The sequence below is a fragment of the Macaca nemestrina genome, chromosome 13, assembly GCF_043159975.1.
Source record: "Macaca nemestrina isolate mMacNem1 chromosome 13, mMacNem.hap1, whole genome shotgun sequence".
Classification (NCBI taxonomy): domain Eukaryota; kingdom Metazoa; phylum Chordata; class Mammalia; order Primates; family Cercopithecidae; genus Macaca; species Macaca nemestrina.
Window position 1 is genome coordinate 3,226,293 of NC_092137.1, and position 24,389 is coordinate 3,250,681.

Sequence of the window (24,389 nt, forward strand, 5' to 3'; positions counted from 1 at the left end):
CTCCCTTTCCAAACCCTGATCCACACTGCTTGGGAGGGACCTTCAAAGCATAAGCCCAGCCACCCCCAGTTCCCCCATCCTCTGTCACCCGCAGGTGCCTTCTAGTTCCTCTCCTCCCCGGGCTGCTTGCGGCCCCTTGGAGGGTGCAGGCAGCATCTTATTTGTTGCTGTGTCTCCCAGGTTGTGGTTTGGCATCAAGAAGGCATGGAAGAAATATTTATTCAAACCGAATGACTGGATGACAAGGCAGAAAGGGGCTCAGAGACGGCAGCACACACAGGATGAATTACACGCATGAAAAGAGGGAGGCCGCAGAACGCGGTGTGGGCTGTGGAGCCGCCTGCCTGGGTCTGGATGCTGCCACTTACCGGCCATGTAACCTTGAGAAAGCCTCAGAACTGTGATTCCGCTTGTTCATCTGCAAAATGGGAGCATCAGAACCCACCTCTCAGAGCTGAGAGGAGAACTAATTAGCTGATCCACAAGAGAACACTTAGAACAACGCCAGGCCCAGAGGACACACTGAGCACATGTGAGCTTCAGGTCAGAGGAAGGCGGGTGGGAGAGGGGCAGAGAGAGAGAGAGAAAGACAGGAAGAAAGAGGGAGAGAGAGGCAGGAAAAGAGGGTATGGATTCCTCATGGTTTTTGTTCTTTCTCTAAAGTTATGGCTTTTAAGATATCATTGGTAAACACTTAAATATGTCCTGAGGTCTTTCTCTACTAAGAAATGCTATGACCTCTTGAAACAGAAGGTTTTGAAACACCAAAACACAAAAGTTGATGGAAGGTGTTATTCTTTGACAAAGGTAACCACAGTTCGCGTGTAATACAATTTCAATCCTTCAGGGAAGGGTCCGGGCTGGAGGAACCCGTGGCCTGCCTGCTTTTTCCTTGCTGGCTTAGGCATTGCTCCGTGGGGTGCAAGCTGAAAAGAAGGGTATTGACTGAAGACCTTTTGATGAACTCACAGACATTCTGCAATCCACAGCAAAGCCAGATCGCCGCAGAATCGATCCCCAACCCCGGGAGCCGAAGAGACGCCGGAGGGAGCTTGTTTTATTATGTGTTTTTAATTATTGTTTAACTCAGAGAGGCAACCAGATTACTATAAACATTTTCTCAAAGAAAAGACAAAATCTAATCAACGCAAATAACCCGACAATTCTATAGGGAGCAGCCTGGGAAAGGCCCCTCTGCCTGACCGTCGACACCCGCATTAGAGCACTGGGCAGAGGCGGGCGGAACACTTCAGGTTTGGATATTGTCAAGCCGCAGCCATTTACACCACACAGGATTAATTCCTTTCTGGACCACACAGACATCATTGATTTTGCAAAGGCAGAAAAGCAAAACCTCAGCAAAACAAAGAACTCCATCCCTTTAATGTCTTCTCGTTCAACATCATGGATTTTACCCACACCACAAACAGAGGAAAAGGCAATCTTTCATCCAAAGTACCGAGGAATGCCAGCTACTAGGGAGAAGAAACCCTCCCCACGGGACACGCGGTTAGCCTTCCAGAACGCAGTGGCCCGGCGTCAGCAGCTCCTGCTGCACCTGTCAACCGCGACAGTCCCCAGGCAGCAGCGACCCACCGCAGGCAGAGAAACGTCAGGGAGCCACCCACACGGCCGTCTGTGCAGACACTCAGAACACAGCCTGGATAGCCTCAGGGGGTGCTCAACACCACCAGCCAGTAAAACAAACCCATACTTCAACTATGTCATCAACCCTTTCGCTTAACAAAATTTAATATAACCCGTCCTGTACAAGACACAGTGCTAGTGTCCTGGGAAAAACAGCTCCCCCACTTCAAAGAGTTTATGGCCACACATTCAAAGCAATAAGGCAAGTATAAATAATACATGTGAGATGTTGAGTAGGACAAGAAATTCAGAAATGCCAAGAAATTTAGAAATTCAAAAGGACACGAGGAGGAGCAGACAAAACGCTGTGGGATTGGTCTGCGCTGGAAGGCACATCCCACGGTCCAGCACACAGATGCGGCGGATCAGGAACACGGTTCTGCCTCCTGTAAAGCACGACATCCCCAAGCTTCAGGTCCTTCACCCACAGGGAGAGAAAAACAAGAGTCTAAACTATACAGAACCCTGAGGCGGAATGCTGCCACATCCATAAAGTGTGTTAGCATATCCCCGGGCACAGCAAATGCTAATAAGTGCCCACTGCTGTCATGTTACTACTGTCCTACCTGCTGAGATCCAGGTATCCTCCTGAAGGAGGTGGTGGTGGATCTAGGCCACACTGCTGTTGTGTTACTAATGTCCTACCTGGCAATATCCAGATGTCCTCCTGAAGGAGGTGGCATTGGATCTAGGCCACATTGCTGCCATATTACTAATGCCCTACCTGGTGACATCCAGGTGTCCTCCTTGAAGGAGGTGGCGTTGGATCTAGGCCTTGAAGGCCAAGTAGGCTTCATGACATGAGCAGTGGGAAGGGATGCCCAGGACACAGGAGCTTGGAGGTGAGACACATCCCACGTTGAGGGCAGGTGCTCTGTGTTCAAGTAACAGGAGCCGGGTTGCAAAGGTGAGGCGATCCCCATGCAGTTGAAACCAGAGAGTTCCCCTCACAGGATGTGCAACAGGGTCGTCACCTGCTTGGTCACCCCACAGCTCAAACCCTCAGGGGAGCAGGCAGACGGGCAGGTGCTGAGGCTGGGACAAGCGCTTTTGGGCTCTGGCTCCACAGCAGCATCTAGAGGTGGATGTCTGCAACCCCCAAAGCCCAAATGGGTGTGTGTTACCGGACTCTTTTAGATTTGCCATCTGCAGATGGCTTGTGTGTTAATGAGCACAATGGACCCTCTGCCTTATTGCAAGGGCAGGGAGCTAGTACGACAGCATTCTGTATCCTGAGTTCTTGCCCAGTGTACCAGAAGATTCAGATCACATGTGGGCGTAAAGAGTGAGTGCAAGGTTGTACTGAGTGGAGGAGGTGGCTCTCGGCGAGATGCATGGGGAGCCCGAAGGAGGGGATGGAGGGGGAAGGTGGTCTTCACCTGGAGTCGGGCCGTCCATTGCTGGCCTTTTCTCTAGCCACCCCTGGCTGAACTCCCCTCGGCCTCCAGATGTCCCTCCGCTTCTCTCTTTCTCTGCCTCGTTGTTCTGCCGTCACTGGTCTGCCGGTTCTGCTGGTCCTGACGTTCAGCCACTTGCATGTGTGCCCTCGGGTTTATATGGGGACAGGATGGGGGCATAGTGGGCCAAAAGGCAACTTTTTAGTGAAAAACAGAAACGCCTGTCCTCATTTAGGTCCTCAGGTCTTCAGGCTTGAGGGTAGGGCCTTTGCCAGGGAACCTCAGTCTTCTACCCAGCACCTCCCAGTTTCCTGTCCATATCACAGTGAGGGGCCAACACTTCACACAACCCAAATGAAGAATTGTGTGTCTTCTCCGTTCTGGAGGGCACGGAGGGCACTCAGGGACAGGGCCATCTCCGAAGTGAGCAGACTTCCCCTGTAAGAACTGTGGATTTGGAGGACCCTGTTAGGACCTGGAGTGGGAGCAGAGAGATGGGGTGGTCTGGGGACACATTCAAGAGCTCACCTGGGGAACCCTAAAGGTGACTTAGGTCAGCCTCTGCCTGCAGGTCTCACAGTGCGGTCAGGAAGGAGCGACCTGAATGAAACCCTGCTGCTGACCACACCAGGCCGTGGGCGCCGGAACCATCCCAGACCAGCGCACGGAACATCGGCACGGTGGGGCTCTGTGCTGCCGCAGAATCAGCCAGAGGGCTCCGAGGCCCACCCCAGCAGAAACGGCCCCACGGCACGCCCCAGAGAGATGACGAGGGGCTTTTTATGGTTGTTCTTGTTATTCTTTTCTTCTCTTTTTTTTCACATCAGACAGGTAATGTGACTCGTAACAAGGCTTGAGAGAGGCACATCTCACACACGAGCATGAAAACCCAATCATCACGCTTATGAACCACAAAAGGATCTTAACCTACTTACCTAAGGGAGACCCCCACTCACTACAGATTTGGAGCCAAACTGAACTCAAGTGCCAGAGCCGCTCCTCCCCAGCTGCGAGACTTGGCTCCAGTCGTGTATACCCTGGGTCTCAGATTTGGGGAACAGTGCATCCCCTCTCTCATCTGATAAATGAGGACAGTGAGGCAGAACCTGGACTAGAAACCCGATGTTCTGACCTGGGATCTTCAAGATTAAAATAACTCATCTCCTCTTTCACTCCAGAGAAGGTGCAAACCTAGATACGTGGGCTCAGGTCAGGGCAAAGCTTGTCACCGCCCTTGGACAGAGAGAATGGGGAGGCCACGATGGGTGGAATGGGCGGGGCCCAGTGGAAGTCAGGCAGCTTCCCCGCCTCTGACCCAGTGTTCATGGTTGCCGTTTCTTCCGGAAAAGTGAATTTCAAGAACGAGCAGCACGTTCCTCCTGAACCAGGAAGACACATGCCTGGCAGCATTAAACCACGGTGGGTTTTAGATTTTCCCATCATGGGATCCCCCACTGTCCTGCCCCTTTCCATTACGGAGCATAATCAGGAGGGTCCCCCATTTTAGCGCAGATAATCACAAAGTCACAGATAATTGACAAATCAAGTACTATGCAAATCAAGTGCTAATTCCAAGCAATTAAAAACTGAGTCACAGCTAAACTGCAGTTAATTTGAAAATTTATTTTTTCATATAATGCAAAACACATTGAGCAGAGACAAGACACAACGACCAAAGAAATTATACACGTTACTCTGAACAGGCAGAAAAGTGGGTGTGGCTACACACACCTTTCAATCAATACTTGGCAACCAGGAAATGAAGTTGTTGCATGTCCTGTCTCCTGCCAAATGGTGGAGGGACAGTGGAGGAGAGGCAGGCAATGTGCTCCCATGCCCCTCTGGAGGGCTCTGCAAGACTTAAAGCATCAGGTTAAAGGCAGACAGCACGGTCCCCTGCAGGCAAAAAGGCAACACCAGAATGGAGAAAGGGGCTTTCCCCAAATCCTGGTATCAAGACAATCGGCCAGTCTGCTCTGCCAGGAACTGAGACCCTCGAGGGAAGAAGGAATCCTCCTTCCTGCAGCTTCAATGACCCAGCAACAAAGAACATAAGCCCTATTAGATGTGCTTCTCAGCCTGCCCAGAAAGACAATAGATGGCAGGGACAGCAAAGAAGGAGGCTGACCCGCACACCCTTGCCCAGACAATACCCAGGCGCGCCTCCAGCTGCCAGCACCGGGGTCCGAGTGCTGCCAACGGCCAAAGGAGACAGACGCAGGGACCCCGCGAGCATCCAGGCGGGAGCTCCTTCCTTCTGCCTGGGCTACTTTTCAAACCCCTGTGCTTTTTATGGCTCCTTTTCACTGCGGGTGGAATGAGCCACGGAGGTCAGCGCCACACGCGCACACACAAGAGCTTCAGAGCGGACAAAGAGACTTCAATGTCATTCTCTACACAGGAACAGAAAGACATATGGCCCTTCTGTGACAGGCCGCGGGCAATTGGAGCTCAAGATTCAGGCGGCAGAGGAGAGGCTATCACTGAAGAATAAATCCGAGGGAGCTGCAGAGTAATCACTTTGGATTAAGGCCACTTTTCCAGGGCCAGGAGGAACAAAGGCTAGTTCCCAAACCCTGTAGAATGAATATCCGTTGTTTTTCACGACGAGAGAGGCCTCTCGGAGGGAGGAAGCAGGCTGTGTGCACGTGGTCACCAGGGAGCAGGGCTGGCTGTCCCCACCATCCCCGTGACCCCCCTGCTGTCTACTCAGGCATGGGCCCCCCAGGTCCCTGCACACAGGCGCCTGCCCTCACTGGCAATGGCAGGCCAGGCTCCCTGAGCGCCTCGCAGCGACGCGCTCGCCCAGAGCCATGAGGCAAGAGGAAGAGGAAAACCAGCCAGGAAGTGTCCCCTCCACCTGCTTTTACTGCTCTCTGGGGCGAGCAACCCCCAGCCTGGAGTGTTTTCTTCATGTTTTGTTTTCTGTAAAATCACCATGGACTTATTTTCAAATAAGAGATTGTTTCAGCTCGGGGCACAAGCCGCTGTCTCCAATGGGGACTGAGGGAAGACTCGCCCAGGCAGGACTGAACCCCCTCCTGTATCTGGGAATCCCATGTCTGGAGAGGGAGAGTATGGCCACAGCCTCAGGCCTGCCCACGAATCCCTTGTTACCTGGTCACCATCAGAACAAATCCCCACCTTCTGCGGGCTGTAGTCACACCCCGAAACCTCCTTCATTGGATCCCCCAAATTAGAATAAGCCCCTCCCTCCAAAGTCATTGTAAGGGAGCCCTGAGTTTGATCGTTTGGGGAGAACCAGACCTTTCCGAGGGCAGTGGAAGGGCGCCCAGGGCTCAGTGTTTGCAATTCTTTGCACTGAACACCAAGAAAATAGCGACTTTTCACTTTTCACAGCAGGCAGTTTTGAGATAATAGAAACGTAGTCCTTTCAGGACCAAAACCTTTCTATAGAACCACATTTCTGGAAACGTTTTTGCATTAGATACGTGTTCTCTGCCTTCTTAAACGGAGTGGAAATGCAGCCTCGTCCTCTCCAGCTGTTTCCAGTGATCACTATGAGTGGAGTCTGGCCTGATTCCCTCTCTTTGGGGGCCTGGTTTTTCTCACTTGTGAATGGAGAAAGTGATCCCACCTTTTACCATCAGAAACTAAACGGCGAGAGGGTGCACGTTAAGTCACCACGTGTGTCTGCCTGTGCTAAACAAACTCCGGGTCCCCATCTCCTCCCCCAGGCCTTTCTGCCCCCTAGACACCACCTCCCACACCTGGGGAGGGAGAAGCTGCAAATAAGGCTGTGGGCTCTTCTCCTCCAGGTTAAATGTTATCAGACTGATGTGGTTTTGGTAGTTCTTCCAAATGGTGCCTCTATGTCGGGGTGTCTGAAATTCCTTCTTCCTTCCATAAACATCCCTGCTTTGGAACCAGTGCGTTCTTTTTGTAGCTTTCTGTATTGCACTTGGACCTCCTACCACGCCAATCCCACTAACAAGGCCTTAGTGTGTGCTCAAGTCTCCTTTACAGGCCGCTAGATGGCCAGAATTCTTTAACCAGAGCCATAACATCAGATGGCTCTCAGCACTCTGGACTGTGAAATTCAAGAGGAACGACTCAATCTATATCTCATTTGGCTTGTAGGTCTCCAAGGACTCACTGGAACTACAATTATACCTGGGAGGCAGGGCACTCGGGGAAGCAAAAAGCGAAGTCTGAATATTTCATCTCACCTCCATCGGATGTCCCTGGACATTTCTGCTTAGTCCGGATTTGGGACGAACGCTCTCCTCGTAGGTATTTATCTCGCTCTCATCCTTTCCATTCATAAAATCTACATATCTAATCAATGACAATTATTCATCAAATACAGTGTGTTCCACAGGGGACCAAGTTTTAACCCTTGGCATAGGGAATTACAGGTGAGATGTAGAAAGAGAAATAAAAATGATGACCCCCCGAGAATAGGGGATGGGGGCTTGAATAAAAGGAGCTATACTTTTTACTCTTCAAATATCAGATTAATTTTTTTAACTTTGAGCATGTTTTACTTTTTATTAAAAATAAATACATTCCTATGCCCCAGAATCCAAACATACATTGTTAGTTGTTGTCCTGTGTAGGTGCTCAGATGTGTTCCCCCAAAATATACACAAAAAAGAAAGATGTGTATTGCAACATTTTTTGAAATAGCAAAAACCGAAACAAGCAAAGTGTTCATACAAAGAGGACAGGGGAAATAAATCAGGTCCCCAAAGATGATGAAATTCTACTTCACTAGGAGTAAAAAGGGTGGGGGGCTCAGTGTGGAAGCCAATGACGGTGAAGCTCTGCAGTCATTAGAAGTAGAAGGTGGGGTCAGTGTGGAAACCAGTGATGGTGAAACGCTACAGTCATTAGAAGTGAAAGGGGTCGGGGGTCAGTGTAGAAACTGATGATGGTGAAACGCAACAGTCATTAGAAGTGAAAGGGGTGGCAGGTCAGTGTGGAAACTGATGATGGTGAAACACTACAGTCATTAGAAGTAAATGGGCTGGGGGGTCAGTGTGGAAACCAATGTTAGTGAAACACCACAGTCATTAGAAGTAAAAGGGGGGGGTCGGTGTGGAAACTAATGATGGTGAAATGCTACAGTCATTAGAAGTAGATAGGGTGGGGGGTCAGTGTGGAAACCAATGTTAATGAAACACCACAGTCATTAGAAGTAAAAGGGGTGGGGTCAGTGTGGAAACCAATGATGGTGAAACGCTACAGTCATTAGAAGTAAAAGGGGAGGGTCAGTGTGGAAACCAATCATGGTGAAATGCTATGGTCATCAGAAGTAAAAGGAGGGGGTCAGTGTGGAAACTAATGATGGTGAAACACTACAGTCATTAGAAGTAAAAGGGGTGGAGTCAGTGTGGAAACTAATGATAGTGAAACACTACAGTCATTAGAAGTAAATGAGGTGGGGTCAGTGTGAAAACCGATGATGGTGAAACACTACAGTTATTAGAAGTAAAAGGGCAGGGGTCAGTGTGGAAACTGACGATGGTGAAACACTACAGTCATTAGAAGTAAATGAGGTGGGGTCAGTGTGGAAACCGATGATGGTGAAACACTACAGTCATTAGAAGTAAAAGGGGGGGGGTCAGTGTGGAAACTGATGATGGTGAAACACTAGAGTCATTAGAAGTAAACGGGGTGGGGTCAGTGTGGAAACCGATGATGGAGAAACGCTACAGTCATTAGGAGTAAAAGGGGCGGGGTCACTGTGGAAAGATTCTCAGGACAATTTAAGTAGAAAAAGAGGCAAGAGAGGCACTGAGAGTGCTATAGATTATCTTTTTGGTTTAAATACTTTTTAAAAGTTAAATATTTGGGGAAGAATTGCAGAAACTGCTGACGGTAAGTACCTTTGGCGAGAGAACTTGGGGAAAGGGGGCTTTTACTTTTTATTTTGGGTCACCCCCAATAGTTGAATATTCTACCTTTATATCAATATATTGGGAAGAAAAATGGCACATTATGTGACTCAGATGCAATACCCCCAAAACTTAGCCTGCTCCTTACGGTTCCATCCTGATGAGTTTGGGGGTGGAGAGAGGGAGGACGTGTGACTCTGAGGCCTCACCTTCTCTTCCAGGAGACTAACTTAGTCTCTTTGAGGAAAATTCTGTTTCGTGTTTCTCCCCAGTGTGGCATCTCAGTCTCTGGGGAGCTCCACGGTATTGAGGGTGGAGATGGGTTTGGGCCCATGTGGCCCTCAGGACCCTCTTGGTCTCACCGGGTTGGCAGTTGGTCAGCCCCAGCCTGGAACAGCATCAGTCAGGCACATGGTGTTGAACCACCATCCAGGCCACCTGTCCCCTTTTCTAACCCCAGGCCTTGGCAATTCCCTAGGCCTGCTCAAGTGCCCCCAGTTGGCCTCACTGGGGTGTGTGAGACACGTCAGATCGACGCAGGACACCCTCCACTCCTGCCAAATAGCCAGCAACCCTGTGTCTTATGGCATGTCTGGGCACCCCCTCCTCAGGGTAGCTCTCTGCCTCACCACCCCACTGAAGTCAATGCTGGGTTCCTCACACAGGCCCTGAGTTTATCCTGGTGGATGCTGAAGGAGGCCGACCTCTAACTCTAATATCCTGGGATGCCCAGTGCCTCTCTGGACATTGCACAACCACCTCCTGTGGCTCAGAGGCAGAGGAGCTGCAGAAGCAGCGTGGATGCAGAACCACACAGCCTCCACCTCCACCTCTTCTGCTCTCTCAGGTTCCCATGGAAGCTGCTCTATTTCCACTTCTGCCTAAGGGAAGGGCAGTGAGGGGAAATACATGTGGCAGGTTCAGGGAACAACCAGGTGACATATGACTCTGGCCAAAATCTTACCCATGCAAAAGACCCAGACCAGAGAATGCATTTTTTTTTTTACATACACTCGTGCATGTGTATGTGTGTGTGTGTGTCACATGGAGCTCTGTGTATCCACAACCACAATATAGAACAGTGCCACTGTCACAGGCTCCCTCCTCCCCATACCCCGGTCTCTGGCAAGAACTTACCTGTTTTCCATGTCTATGATTTGTCGTGTCAAGAATGTTATATAAACCAAACCAAAGAGTATGTAAACTTTTGAGGTTCGCTTTTTCCACTCAGCGTAGCTCCTTGAGATCCACCCAACTTGTTGTATGTATCGATAATTCATTCCTTATTGCTGAGTAGTATTCTGTGGTCTGCATGTACCACTTAGTTTAACCATGCATCCATGAAGGACATTAGGATTTTTCCCAGTCTATTACAAATAAAGCTGCTATGAACATGCATGCACAGATTTCGGCATGAACATAGGTTTTCATCTCTCTGGGATAAATCCTCGTGAATGCCATTGCTATGTCACACAGTAGTTAATTGCATGTTTTGTTTTTTAAGAAACCATCAAACTCTGTTCCAGGGTGGCTGAACCATTTTACATTCTCACCAGCAATGTACGAGTGATCTAGTGTCTCCGCATCCTCACCAGCCCTTGGTACAGTCAGCTTTTTATTTTACACATTCTGATAGGAGTGCAGTGGTGTCTCGTTGTGGTCTAATTTGCATTCCTCTCATGGCTAGTATGTTGAACATCTTCTTATGAACTTGTTTGCCATCTGTTTAACCTCTTTAGTGAGGTGTCTGTTCGTGTCTTTTGCTTATTCTCTAATCGGAATGGTTGTTTTTAATGTTGCTTTGTTTTCTACTGATCTTTATATATTTTAGATACATCCTTTCTCAGATATGTGGTTGCAAATATTTCCTTCTAGTCTTTTGCTTGTTTTCTATGCTCTTAACAGAGAAAAGTTTTAAATTTTCATGAAGTCCAACTTATCCTTATTTTGCTTTATGGTTTGTGCTTTTGGTGTCTAAAAAATCTTCACTTAGCCTTAGGTCCTGAAATTTTCTGATTTTGTCTAAAAAAATTATAGTTCTACATTTTACATTTAAGACTTTGATCCATTTTGAGTTAATTTTTGTGTAACATATGAGTCTTTGGTCAGATTCTTTTTTAACATATGTCCAGTTTCTCCAGTACCATTTATGGAAAAGCTTATCTTTCTTGCATCGAAATGCTTTTGCACCTTTGTCAAAAATCATCTCCCACCAAAACTGCAGACTAGGTAAATCTAAGACTCCATCCGCCCAACACAGCAGTGATTGAACTGGCAAAAACAGTCAGAATTGACTTTTTTGTAACTCTGGAATCTAATAAAAAACAACCTGAAGGAACTTCTTTATTAATGAGGCAAGGGGCTCCTGGAGTTCAGTAAGAGAGTCCTGTGATTTTAGTTACCTACTCACTATCCCCTCCCCCGGGCTCAGTGGCAGCTCTGAAGGTGGTGGCCCACATGCCAGGTGCATCTTTCTGGCACCAGATGGTCCAACATGGACTTCTCCCAAGGAATTGTGGTTATATGTCACCTTTCTGGTGGCTCCCTAAAGGATCAACTCAAGGGTTTGCCTCAATTGCCTTAAAGCTTTTCCAGGGCTGAACTGGTTTCCTGGGTGATATTTGTCTAAAGTATTTAAAGGTAAATGTACTAGCCACACCCACACGAGGAAATGGATAGGCGTCCGAGAAAGTAATAGACACACCAAAAAGTAAAATAGAAAAGATGCTAGGAAAGGAAGATACACGATGAAATGGGAACCAAGACAGCCACAGGCACAAAGGTGAACACGTGCTCATAAGAACTTGAGGAGATCCTAAGCTTACACCTCTGCCTGATGCTTAGGCTCTGTGTAAACAGAAGATGAAGGCAAAACAGAGTTGTAAACAGAGTACTCCAACACAGAGCCAACCTGCAAAGACCAGGAGCGGTCTTATGTGTTTGTTTGTTGTTTGTTTGTTCATTTGTTTGCTTGTTTGTGGCTCCAGGCATTTAAGGGGATCTCTGCCAAATCACTCACAGATCACTAAAATAGTGGAACAGAGATTTCAGTGGTAAACCACAACAAATAATACAGTCTTTACAAAAAAAAACCTTAGAAAAGTCACTAAATCAAACAAATAATCCATAGCAAGCAGCACAACAAACCCTGAGGGGGGAGAAATGTGATTTCTAGAGTTACCACATTATAATGTACAAAATGTCCAGTCCAGTTTTCAACAAAAGTAAAAATGTTTTCCATTCAAAAAAGTAAGAAAGTTGGCCGGGCGCGGTGGCTCAAGCCTATAATCCCAGCACTTTGGGAGGCCGAGACGGGCGGATCACGAGGACAGGAGATGGAGACCATCCTGGCTGACACGGTGAAACCCCGTCTCTACTGAAAAAAAAATACAAAAAACTAGCCGGGCGCGGTGGCGGGCGCCTGTAGTCCCAGCTACTCGGGAGGCTGAGGCAGGAGAATGGCGTGAACCCGGAAGGCGGAGCTTGCAGTGAGCTGAGATCCGGCCACTGCACTCCAGCCTGGGCGACAGAGTGAGACTTCGTCTCAAAAAAAAAAAAAAAAAAAAAAAAAGTAAGAAAGTCTATCCTATTCATAAGAAAATAAGAAATTAATTGAAAAATCTCTGCAAAACAGTTACTAGATAAAAACTGTAAATCAAAGACCATCTCAAATTAGTTGAAAGAGCAAAAGGAAACCATGAACAAAAAATTAAAGAAAACCAGGAAAATTATGTCAAATGAGGAATATCAATATCAATAAAGAATATCAATAAAGAAATTGACAGTGTAAAAAGGAATCTAGTAGAAATTATCAATGTTAAACATATAATAACTGAAACATACATATGAACAGGCAGAAGAAATAATTAGCAAACTTGAAGATAGGTTATTTAATATGATCCAGTCTTTGTAACAGAAAGCAAAAAAAAAAATGAAGAAAAACAGAGTCCAGGACACATTTATGACACCAACAAGCATACCAACATATATATAATGGCAATCTCAGAAGGAGAGATACAGAGAAAGGGGAGGAAAGCATTTTTGAATAAATAATGGTCAAAAATCTTCCTAAATTTAATAAAACATGAATCTACATCAACTAAGGTAAAATCAGAAATGTACACTGAGACAAATTATAATCAAACTGTATCAGAAAAAAGACAAAGAATATCTTGAAAGCAGCAAGAAGAAGAAACAATCCATACAAGGGATCTCAATAAAATTAAAAGACAATTTCTCAATGAAAATTATGAAATCTAGAAGGCAGTGGGATGACAGATTTAAAGTGCTTAAGAAAAAAATTGTCAACCAAGAATTCTATATCCAGCAAAACTACTTAAAAATGAAAAAGAAATTAAAACATTTCTAGATAAAGCAAAGCTGAAAGAGTTCATAATTAGTAGACCTGTCATACGGGAAATGCTAAAGAGAGTCTCTACGGCTGAAATAAAAGAACACTAGGTAGTAACTGCAAGCCATACAAGGAAATAAAGAACACTACTAAAGGTAACTGCATAAGTTAATATAAAATATAATATTTTGGGTTAGTAACTCTCTTATTTTCCCTATACATTTCAAAACAAATGAATAAACAAAACAAATTTATGTTAATGGGCACACAAGATAAAATGATGTAATTTGTGACAGTGACAACATAGGGGTGGGGACAGAGCTATAAAAGATCCACCTAGATTGGAAGCTAGATTATAATTAATTAAAAGTAGATTACTGTAAATTTAATATTTGAATTATAATCCCTAGAAAAGGACATAAAAAGGAAATCAAATGAGTATACTAGAAAAACATCAGTTAAATACCAAAGAAAGCACCAATAGAGGAGGAGCTGAGAAACTGAAAAGACATTAGAGTATAGAAAAATAGCAAAATGGCCATAATCCCTTGTTTATCAATAATTATGTTAATTGAAATGGATTAAGCTCTCTAATTAAAAGGCAGAGATTGGCAGATTACATAAAAATACATGATCCAGGCTGAGTGCGGTGGCTCATGCCTGTAATCCCAGCACTTTGGGAGGCCAAGGTGGGCAGATCGCAGGATCGGAAGATCAAGACCATCCTGGCCAACATGGTGAAACAAAAATTAGGTGGGTGTGGTGGTGCACGCCTGTAGTCCCAGCTACTTGGGAGGCTGAGGCAGGAGCATTGTTTGAACCCAGGAGCTGGAGGTTAAAGTGAGCCAAGATCATGCCACTGTACTCCTGCCTGGGCAACAGAGTGAAACTCCATCTCAAAAAACAAAAAAAAATGACATAATCTGAATGCTTCCTACAAGAGACTGACCCATTTTAGATCCAAAGACCCAAACAGATTGGAAGTAAAAGGATGGAACATGATATTTCATGCAGATATTAATCAAAAGAAAGCTACGGTATCTATAATAGTATCAGACAAAATTAACTTTAAGGATAAATTGTTTCAAGAAGCAAAAAGGACATTAAATATTGATAAACATGTTAATCCATCAAGAAAGAATAATGATTATAAACATATACACACCGAACAATAGAACTCCAAAACAGGAATCAAAATCTGAAAGAATTGAAGTGAGAAAAAGTTCAACAAGAATAGTTTGAGATTTCAATACCTCACTCTCAATAATGGCTGGAACTAAACAGATGATCAGTAAGGAAATTTAGGGATTGATCAACATGATAAAAGAATTAGATCTAACAAATATTTTTAGAACATTTTAGCATGAGCAGAACACATATTCTTCTCTAGTGTGCATGCAACATTCTCCAAGGTAGATCATATGTTAGGCCACACAATAAACCTCAATAAATTTAAGAAAATTTAAATTATTCAAAGTATCTTCTAAGACTACAATAGAATGAAACAATAACAGTAACAGAAGGAAAACTGGAAAATATATAAAATGTGGAAATCAAACAGCATGCTCTTAAACATCAATAGGTCATGGAAGAAATCACATTGGAAATTAGAAAATACATTGTGATAAAACAAAAACACAGCATACAAGAACTTATGAGATGCCACGAAGGCAGTGCTCAGAGGGAAAGTTTTAGCTATAAATGCTTACATTTGAAAGAAAAAAATGATCTCATATCAATCACCTAACTTTATATCTTAAAGAACAAGAAAATGAAGAGCCAACTAAACAAAAGACTAGCAGAAAGAGAAAAATAATTAGGCTCAGAACAGAGATAAATGAAATAGAGAATGGAAAAACAACAGAAAGAATTCATGAAACCAAGAGTGGATTGTTTGAAAAGGTTAACAAAATTAACAATTCTTTACCTAGAATGACCAACAGAAAAGAAAGAAGACTCAAAACACTAAAATCAGAAATGAAAGTAGTTCCCCCTTACCTTTGGAGGATCCATTCCAAGAACTCCCATGGATGCCTGAAACACATGCACTACCAAACTCTATGTATACTGTGTTTTTTTCTTATACATACATATCTGTGATGATGTTTTATTTATAACTCATACCCAGTAAGTGATTAATGACAATAACTAGAGATGAACAGCAATGACTAATAAAAAATAGAACAATTATAACAAAATACTGTAACAAAAGTTATGCAAATGTGTACTCTCTCTCTCGCTCTCTCTCTCTCTCTCTCTCTCTCAAACTATCTTATTATACTGTACCACAGGTAACTAAAATTGCAGAAAGTAAAACCATGGATAAGGGAGGACTACTGTACTACCAACATTACAGAAATAAAAAGCATTCTAAGATAATACTATGAACAATTGTATACCAACAAATTATATAATTTAGACAAAATTGGAAAATTACTAGAAAAATCCAAACTACAAAAACATACTGAAGAAAAAATAGAAAATCTAAACCAATCTAGAAGTAAAGTGATTTAATCAGTATTCAAAAATCTCTACCCTCACTCTGAGCCCCAAGCCCTCCAAAAAACAAAAGTCAGTATTACCCTACTAGCAAAGCCAAAACATGATGAGAAAATAATACTACAGGCCCATATCCCTTATGAATATACAGATGGTCCCCAACTTATAATATTCAATAAATTCCATGAGATATTCAACACTTTACTATACAATAAGCTTTGTGTTCAATGATTTTGCCCAACTGAAGGCTAATATGTTTTGAGAATATGTATGGCAGGCTAGGCTAAGCTATGATGTTCAATAGGTTAGGTATATTAAATGCATTTTGCAACAATATTTTCATCTTTTAAGGAGTTTATCAGGATGTAAACCCTCATAAGTCAAGGAAAACCAGTAGATACAAAAATACTCAACAAAATACTAACAGCTGAATCCAACAGCATATTAAAAGGAGTATACCCCCCATAACCAAGTGGGATTTATCCTTTGACTACAAGGGTTGTTCAACATATGAAAAGCAGTCAATTTAATCCACTGGGTTAATAGAACAAAGGAAAAAACATAAGACCATCTCAATTTATACAGAAAAAGAGGCATTTTACAAAATCCAACACTCTTTCATGATAAAAGCACTCAAAAAGTTGAGAATAGAAGTAGACTGCCTCAACATGATAAAAACCACATGTGAAAAATGCACAGACAATCTCATACTGGTGAAAGACTGGAAACTGCCCCCTGGTATCAGGAACAAAACAAGGACGCTCACTTTAGCCACTTCTATTCAACATTTTAGCAGAAGTTCTAGCCGGAGCAATTAGGCAAAAGGAAAATAAAAGGTGTACAAACTGGAGAGGAAGAAGTAAAACTATATTCACAGATAACATAATCATAAATGTAAACAACCTTAAAGATTTTCCATAAAAATATTTTCCACAAACAATTATTAAAGTCAATTTTAAACACAGCAACTTTGCAGGACACAAGATAAATACCAAAATTCAGTTGTATTTCTATACACTAACAGTAAGTGTCCAAAAATGAACTAAAGAAAACAATTCCATTTATAATGGTATAAAAAATAAAATATTTAAGGATAAATTTAACCAAGAAGCTGTAGGGCTTGTACGCTGGAAACTATAAAACAATTCTGAAAGAAATTAAAGAAGGCCTAAGTAAGCAGAAAGATAGCTCATATTCATGGACTGCAAGATTCAACGTTGTAAAGACGGCAATACTTCCCAAAGTGATCTGCAGATTCAACACAACCTCTATCAAAATTCCAGTAACCTTTTTTTAGCAGAAATGGAAAATCTGCCTCTAAAATTGATGTAGAATTGCAAGGGTTCTTGAGTAGCCGTAGCAAACTCAAAAAGAAGTACAAAGTGGGAACATAAACACTCTTTATTTCAATCTTACTACAAAACTATAGGAAACAAAGCAGTTGGTATTCAATAAACACAGGCCTATAGACTAATGGAATGGAATCAAACTAAGAGTACAGAAATAAGTCCATCTATCTATGACCAAATGATTTTTTGACAAGGGTGTCAAGACCACCAATGGGGAAGTATAGTCTCTTCAACAGATAGTGTCAGAACTAGATATCCACATGCAAACAGTGAAGTTGGACTCCTACCTCACACCATGTATAAAGTAATTAACTCATAATGGAAAATAATAATCCTTGGCAAGGATGTGGATAAACTGAAACCCTTACACATTGATGGTATGGATGTAAATGTTTCAGCCACTGTAGAAGACAATTTGGTGGCTCCTCAAAAAGTTAGACATAGAATGACCATGTGACCAAGCAATTTCATTCTTACATATATTTACAAAAAGAATTTTTAAAGGTATCCAAACAAACACTTGTAAAAGAATTTCATAGCAGCACTATTTATGACAGTCAATGGGTGAAAACAACCCAAATGTCCATCAGTAGATGAATGGATAAACAAATTGTGGGTCTATACATATGATGGAACATTAACCAGCCATAAAAAGGAATGAAGTACTGATACATGCTCCCATGTGGAAGAACCTCATAAACATTGTGCTAAGTGTGAGAAGCCAGACATAAAAGGTCACATTTCGTGTGATTCCACTTAAATGAAATATTTAGAATAGGTAAATTTATAAAGACAGGAAGAAGACTGGTGGCAGCCAGAGGCCGGGGAGAGGTGCAGATTTTATTTTGTTACCTAAGTTCCCCACTAAATCAAAGGCCCTGGGTTGGCAGAAATTCTTTTTTTCCTCATAGTCCTGGTGACTAGGGCTGTGCTTGGCAGTAAATAAGTAGCAGTAAATAAGCATTTCCTATGTGAATCACAGAAATGCCTAAATAAATCAACTTAAACAATAAAATTTAATTAATAAGCTTAATAAACCAAAATGATAAGATTTTATCAGTACGTTTGGGAACATAAAATAATTGTTGAGATGCGTAGGTGGGCAGGGATCTGCAGGACTATTTGGTTTTAAGAGGTAAGAGCAATCCTAGAGAGGTGGAACAGAAGGAGAGGGCAGGTAGACCTCAGTCACTGTTAATCAACACACAAACAATGCAATTGCAGGTAGTGATAAGTCCTGGGAATGAAAAAAAAGGGGAATGACCTGGGTTCCAGACGGAACAGCCAGCACTGAGTCAGTTCAAGCGGCGGAAGAAACAAGCTGAAGGCAGAGAGAAGACCTTTGAGACAGAGGCCACAGCAAGAGAAGGACCCTACGGCACGGACAGGCTGGGTGCCATCCAGGAGCATGAAGAAGCATCCCACAACCAGGACGGACAGACGGAGAGCAGGCAGGTGCCCCGCCGGGGCCAGCAAGCTGGGGCCCAATTTCCAGTCCTATGGGGGAACCAGGCAGCATGGTGACGTGTTCTGAAACAGGACCTGAGAGCTTGCCCTGCTCTGTACACGATAATGTGCCCTGAAACAGGACCTGAGAGCTTGCCCTGCTCTGTACACGATAATGTGCCCTGAAACAGGACCCGAAAGGTTGCCCTGCTCTGTACACGATAATGTGCCCTGAAACAGGACCTGAGAGCTTGCCCTGCTCTGTAGAGGACACACTGGGAGAGGCAGTGCAAGGGCAGCCGTCACAGACCATCTGGGGACCCAGCTCTGTCCAGATGAGGGACAGTGATGGCTTGAACTAGGGAGCCGGTAGAGGGTCTCGTGCAGAGTGGTGGGATTTGGGGCAACTTTGCAAGGCAGCTCGGACAAAACCTATCGGCAGAGTCCCTGAATCCTCGACTTCTTTCTAGAATTCTCTATTTTCTAGAATGACTGCCTTCCAGGGGAAAATGGACCCAGAGAAGCTTCTGGTCTGGACCTGCTAAGGCTTGCTGCTCCCCCCGCATCATGGGTGGGTGGGCTGTGATGGCAGCTCCAGCCTCAGCAAGCCCCTGCCAACAGGAAACTCCGTTCCAACACCACAAGGCTTACACTGTAGGCCTGCTTCTGCCCTTGGGCCCCCAGACAAGTCTGATCTTGAGGGGATGTAGCTGAGCTTGTCCTGTGGGCTGCTGTCAGTCCTACCTGCCCTGAGTCCTGGGGGCCACACCTCCCCAGCCCTCCAGGCTCTCCCTGCTCACCTCTCTGCCAAGGCCCACACTCAACATGAGTTTTCTCTTCATCTACAGAACCTTCCAGTGACTGATTGGTATGGAAACGTTCTATGGTTTCAGAAAATGATCAGTAGGGCCTGGAATCAATAGCTTTATTCACATTGTGGGATAAAAGGTTAATTTGACCCTTTCCAGGGGTGTTTTTATATTTATAGCCTTTAAAACAAGAATGAGGGCCAGGCACAGTGGCTCACACCTGTGATCCCAGCACTTTGGGAGGCTGAGGAGGGCTGATCGCTTGAGGTCATCAGGAGTTGGAGACCAGCCTAGTCAACGTGGTGAAACCCCGTCTCTACTAAAAATACAAAACTTAGCCTGGCATGGTGGCACGAACCTATAGTCCCAGATACTCAGGAGACTAAGGCAGGAGAATCGCTTGAACCTTGGAGGCAGAGGCTCCAGTGAGCCAAGATTGCACCACTGCACTCCAACCTGGGAGACAGAGCAAAACTCCATCTCAAAAAAAAAAAAAAGAAAAAAAAAAAGAGTTATGGAAGGGAAGATAGAGGCATTGATGACTGCTTGATGCAGAGATGTGGGGGGCGAGGTCATCATTGTGGTGACCACACACAAATTCACATCATGTGCACTAGGAGTGGGAAGTACCTGTCCCTTGCCAAGTCTGTGTGGGCCGTATGTAGTAATGTAGTGAGGATCTGGTGCCCATGACAACAAAGCATGCCACGATTGATTGGTGATGTCTGCCCTGGGCTGGGGCGGGGCAGTTTGCCTCTCAGGGCCGGGATGCTGTTTGGCTTTGAGAGAATCTGCTTCTCTCTTTGCGCGTGATTCTGCCATGGTTTCCTGTACCAGCAGTACACCTGGAAGTACACGACTCACACTCACAGTTTTCCAGGTAAGTCACAGACAATGTATATGTACCTTCAGAATCAAGCAGAAACTTCTAGCAAGGACAGTGTGCTGGAAATCAGGAGTTCTGTGTTTTAGACCAGAATCCCTCAACAATTGCACGGTGACATTTTAGACACAATAATTCTTTGTCGTGGGGGTCGTGCTGTGAAACGTCCCTCGGTGCACAGGACCTGTACACTGCACTCCAGCCTGGGTGACAGAGTAAAACTCCATCTCAAAAAAAAAAAAAAAAGTGCACTGAGGGACGTTTCACAGCATCCCTGGCCTCCAGCGATCAGACACCAGTAGCGTCCCTGAAGCCATGATCATCACAGATGCCTACAGACATCACCAATGTCCCCTATGGGGTAAAATCACCCCCAGTTGAGAACCACTGATGCAAGGAACCACTGCATATATTGGGGTCTTTTTTCCAGTTGGGTCTAGTTATTCTAAGTGGTCTCACATCCCCCTGCTCCCCACTGCACAAGGCTACAGTCCCATCATGCTTTGACAATCATCCCTCTCCCCTCAAGCTGCCAAAGTCTCATCATCTTCATCCCTGAGAGCGACTGAGGGCCACCTGCCTCCAATCACAGGGTCCCACCCCAGGGACCTGTTCCCACGCCAGCTCCCGCATGCCCCGGCGCACAGCAACACTGGGGCTTTGTCCTGGCCTTGACCATGTTGCCTGCTTCCTTCTCTCACAGCCGCATGCCCCAAGGCTGCCGTGAAACGAGTCTTTTCCACAGAAACCGCGGTCTAGATGCATGTTCTAGGCCCTGCAAGGAAATGCGGGCAAAGCTACAAGTGTGGGTGCTATTTCCTATTTTGCTTTTGCAAATGCTTTCTAATTAAAGAACTTCATTTCACTCTGAAAAGTCCTCATTCCTTTTTTAAAATGTGTATGCAAAATGCGCAATTTTATAAGCATAATCCTGTTCATTAAGAAAATCTGGCAAAATCTCATTCCCTTTTGAGGACTGTTTTCTTAACCTTCGTGGTTAATAATCATCACTTTTCACCGTAAGTAATTTCATTCCTATGGTAGACTCTATAACAAATGGTGAACTTTCTCAAGAGATAACTTGGGTGGGCAAGCCAGAAGTCCCTAAGAAGGGGGACGTGGCCTTTCCACTTTAGAACGCAGCTTCTCCAGCCCTGTTTTGTGGATTTTCCCCACCCTCCCCCAGGAGACCACAGGGCCCAACCCTCACCTCTGCCCTCTCCCTGGGGGCCAACTTCTCGGATGACCCCCAGCCCCAGTGGAGGGAAGTGCAGACCCAGGCAAGGGTCCCCGCCCTCCCCCAACCCCCAGGGGAGACAGCCCTCCTGACCTGGCTCAATTCCACACACATTCACCAGCCTCCCAGACTGAGGCAGAAGCTGATGTGTAAAGAGAAACGCTGAACTGCTCTCAGGGGCTCACAGCCTGGAAGAAATTGTGTGTGTATTTGTTTTAGAGCAACTTCCTCCCTGAGAATTGGCCCTCCTGGGCTTGAAAGGGGAATTGGCTTATTCACCTTTGGCAGGGTCCAGAGAACCTAAGGCAGACAGAGACTGGGCTGAAAGGACCTGGAGAATGAAGAAGCATTTCTGAGATCCCTGGAGGAGCTCTTTGCAGACAGAGGATGGAGAAAGAGACAGTGGGGCCGGCCCCAGCAAATGGTGGGAGGAGAGGTGACCCGGAAGACTCCAACCCAGACATCTACCTTTCCTTTTTAGGTTGCTGTGGGGGCCATTCATTCACTGGCCAGTTCTCCGCCCAGTGGAGCCTGCTCCCCGCCTGGAGCGCGGGGGAGTGATGGACGCGTGAGTGTCCAGCGGGGCGGTGCAGAGCAGGGGCAGCGCCTTCAGTACAGGGTAAAAAGCCACTGCCAGCCAGGGGCAACTGGCCTCCAAAACCCCCAAGGACGCGGTGGGGTTACCTTCAGTTAAAAGTGACTACAACTGGGGCTGCTGTGCTGTGAGATCTCAGAAGCCCCAGGCAGCTTTGTCCGGACACAGCTGCAGCGGGTAAGTGTCAGGGGAGGATCTGCGGCACGTTCCAAAGAGGGTGGAGGAGAGAAGGCGGTGGGTCCAGGCTGAAGATGGGCACTCCCTGGAGGTCAGCTCATGAGTGGGACCTATGGATCCTGTGGGGTTCAGAGGAGCCTGAAGCTCTCTGTGATTGTGATTGCCTCAGACTGTGAGCCATGCGTGGCGTGTTTCTGGAGAGACGGCGCCTGGTTTCCATCAGATTCCCAAAGGACATTACTACAGGTTGAATTATGTCCCCCAAAATGCACACGTTGAAGTCTAACCCCCAGCACATCCGAATGTGACCCTCTTTGGAGACTGAGGCTTTCCAGAGCTAATCAAGCTAAGATGAGGTCATCAGGGTGGGTCCTGATCCAACACGACTGGGGTCCGTGTAGAGGGAGACATTTGGAGACAGACACACATGCAAAGAGAATGTCCTCGTGAAGATGAGGACGGCCACCTGCCCACCAGGAGAGGAGCGGAGGCAGACCCCGCCCTCACAGCCTCCGAGGAGCCAGCGCTGATGCCGTGGGCAATGTCAGGTTCCCTGAAATTCATCGGGTGAAGCCCTCACGCCCAGCCCCTCAGAAAGGGGCTGTATTTGGAGAAGAATCTTTAGAGAAGTAACTAAGATAAATGAGGCCTTCATGGTAGGCCCTGATCCAATAGGACTGGTATCCTTACACAAAGAGGAGACGAGGACACAGACATACAAGCAAAGAGACAGGGGACCGAGGGGTCAGCACAAGCACCAGGGTGCCTGCCCAGACCACTGGAGGGGACATCTGGGCACATGCCCTCACACCCCCTTTGACCCTCCCTAGTCCCCAGGTTGGGGAGAGCAGCGCCAGGAGTAGAGACAGGTGCCCCTCCCACCCCCACTGCCCTGGGGTCCGGAGCGCCCTGGGGTCCTGAGACAGGCAGGCGGGAGGCCGAGCCCCTGGGACCATTCTCCCTGCGTGCTGCTCACAGCTGCCTTTTTCTGGTCCACAGGGAACAAGCTGAAGCCGGAATCAGCCGTGGGTCACTGTGTGGTGCACCACGACAAGCGTGTTCACCTTTCCTCCTCACCAGGGTCCACACAAGGTCCTGCGAGGACCAACGTTGGGGCCTCGGGTCACGGTGCTGGGTGCACAGCGGAAGTCAGGGCTCACCCCTCTTTGTGGGCCTTCTTGCCAGCTGAAGCACTCCCCTGGGTTTGACCCTGATGGGTTAGGCACTTAAACCTGCAGCTGGGGCAGATGAGGTGAGGCCAAGACCAGAACAGCTGCCTCCACCCCGCACAGGCCGCTCCAGACCTGCTGATGACCACAGACCATTGGTTGGCCCTGGGGGCACCGTTCACACTTCTGCCTCCTCCAAGCAGGACCCGAAGACTCTCACCAAGCACACATGAAACGCATCACTGCGGCACAGATGGAAGCAGAGCGACGGGCCACACGAGTCCCCACCCTTCAGGCTCCACTAAACAGCCATGAAGGAATTAGAACGCTGTAAACATACGAGACCAGACAGAATGAGAGAACAGGGTTGTAGGCGGTAGGTGACGCGAGGGGACCGGGGAGGAGCCACTGGGCTCCCCCGAGGGAGGAGAGTCAGACCTGGAGGACACCAGTGCAGAGAAAGGAGCTGGGGTTGGGGAGGGCATGGATGAGGAACAAGATTGGGAATGGGGGATTGGGTAAAAATTCACAGAGAGGGTGGATAACCCAGGCAGCTTCCAAATGCACACAACAGATCATTCTCTACCCCTCCCCAGACCACCCGCACCAAGAGCAGGAAACCAAAGACACTTCCTAGAGAAACTCTAACAACAGGGGCCTGGGCCAGGGGCACCAGGTGAAGGAGAAGGTGGACGACACGGGGTTAAACTCTACACACTGGAAGCCTGTCCCCTCAGCTTGCTTCCCAAATCCATCACCCCCTCCACCCTCTGCCACACTCCTGCTGCTAGGCTGCTAACACCAGGCTTAAAGCCCAAGCAGGAGATCAGAGGGCTTTGCTAGGAATCACTGAACAGCTTCAGAAAAAGGACCTCTAGATACTAAGACTCGCCTGTCACACGACCCCATAACCCGACTCTGAGGTCAACCAGTTGGCAAACTCTGCCATGCACAGGGAGCTTCCAAAAA

The 24,389-nt window shown here is 46.2% G+C and overlaps 1 long non-coding RNA gene and 1 other non-coding gene across 7 annotated transcripts in view; both read right to left on the minus strand.

The window, feature by feature from the left end:
- The window catches only part of LOC105497569 (uncharacterized), a 230,478-nt gene that overhangs the window by 183,397 nt on the left and 22,692 nt on the right, over positions 1-24,389 (minus strand). The window lies entirely within an intron of this gene.
- On the minus strand, positions 3,866-3,965 carry LOC112429458 (small nucleolar RNA U13). Its single transcript, XR_003021714.1, has one exon. It is a non-coding gene; the product is annotated as a small nucleolar RNA U13 (small nucleolar RNA).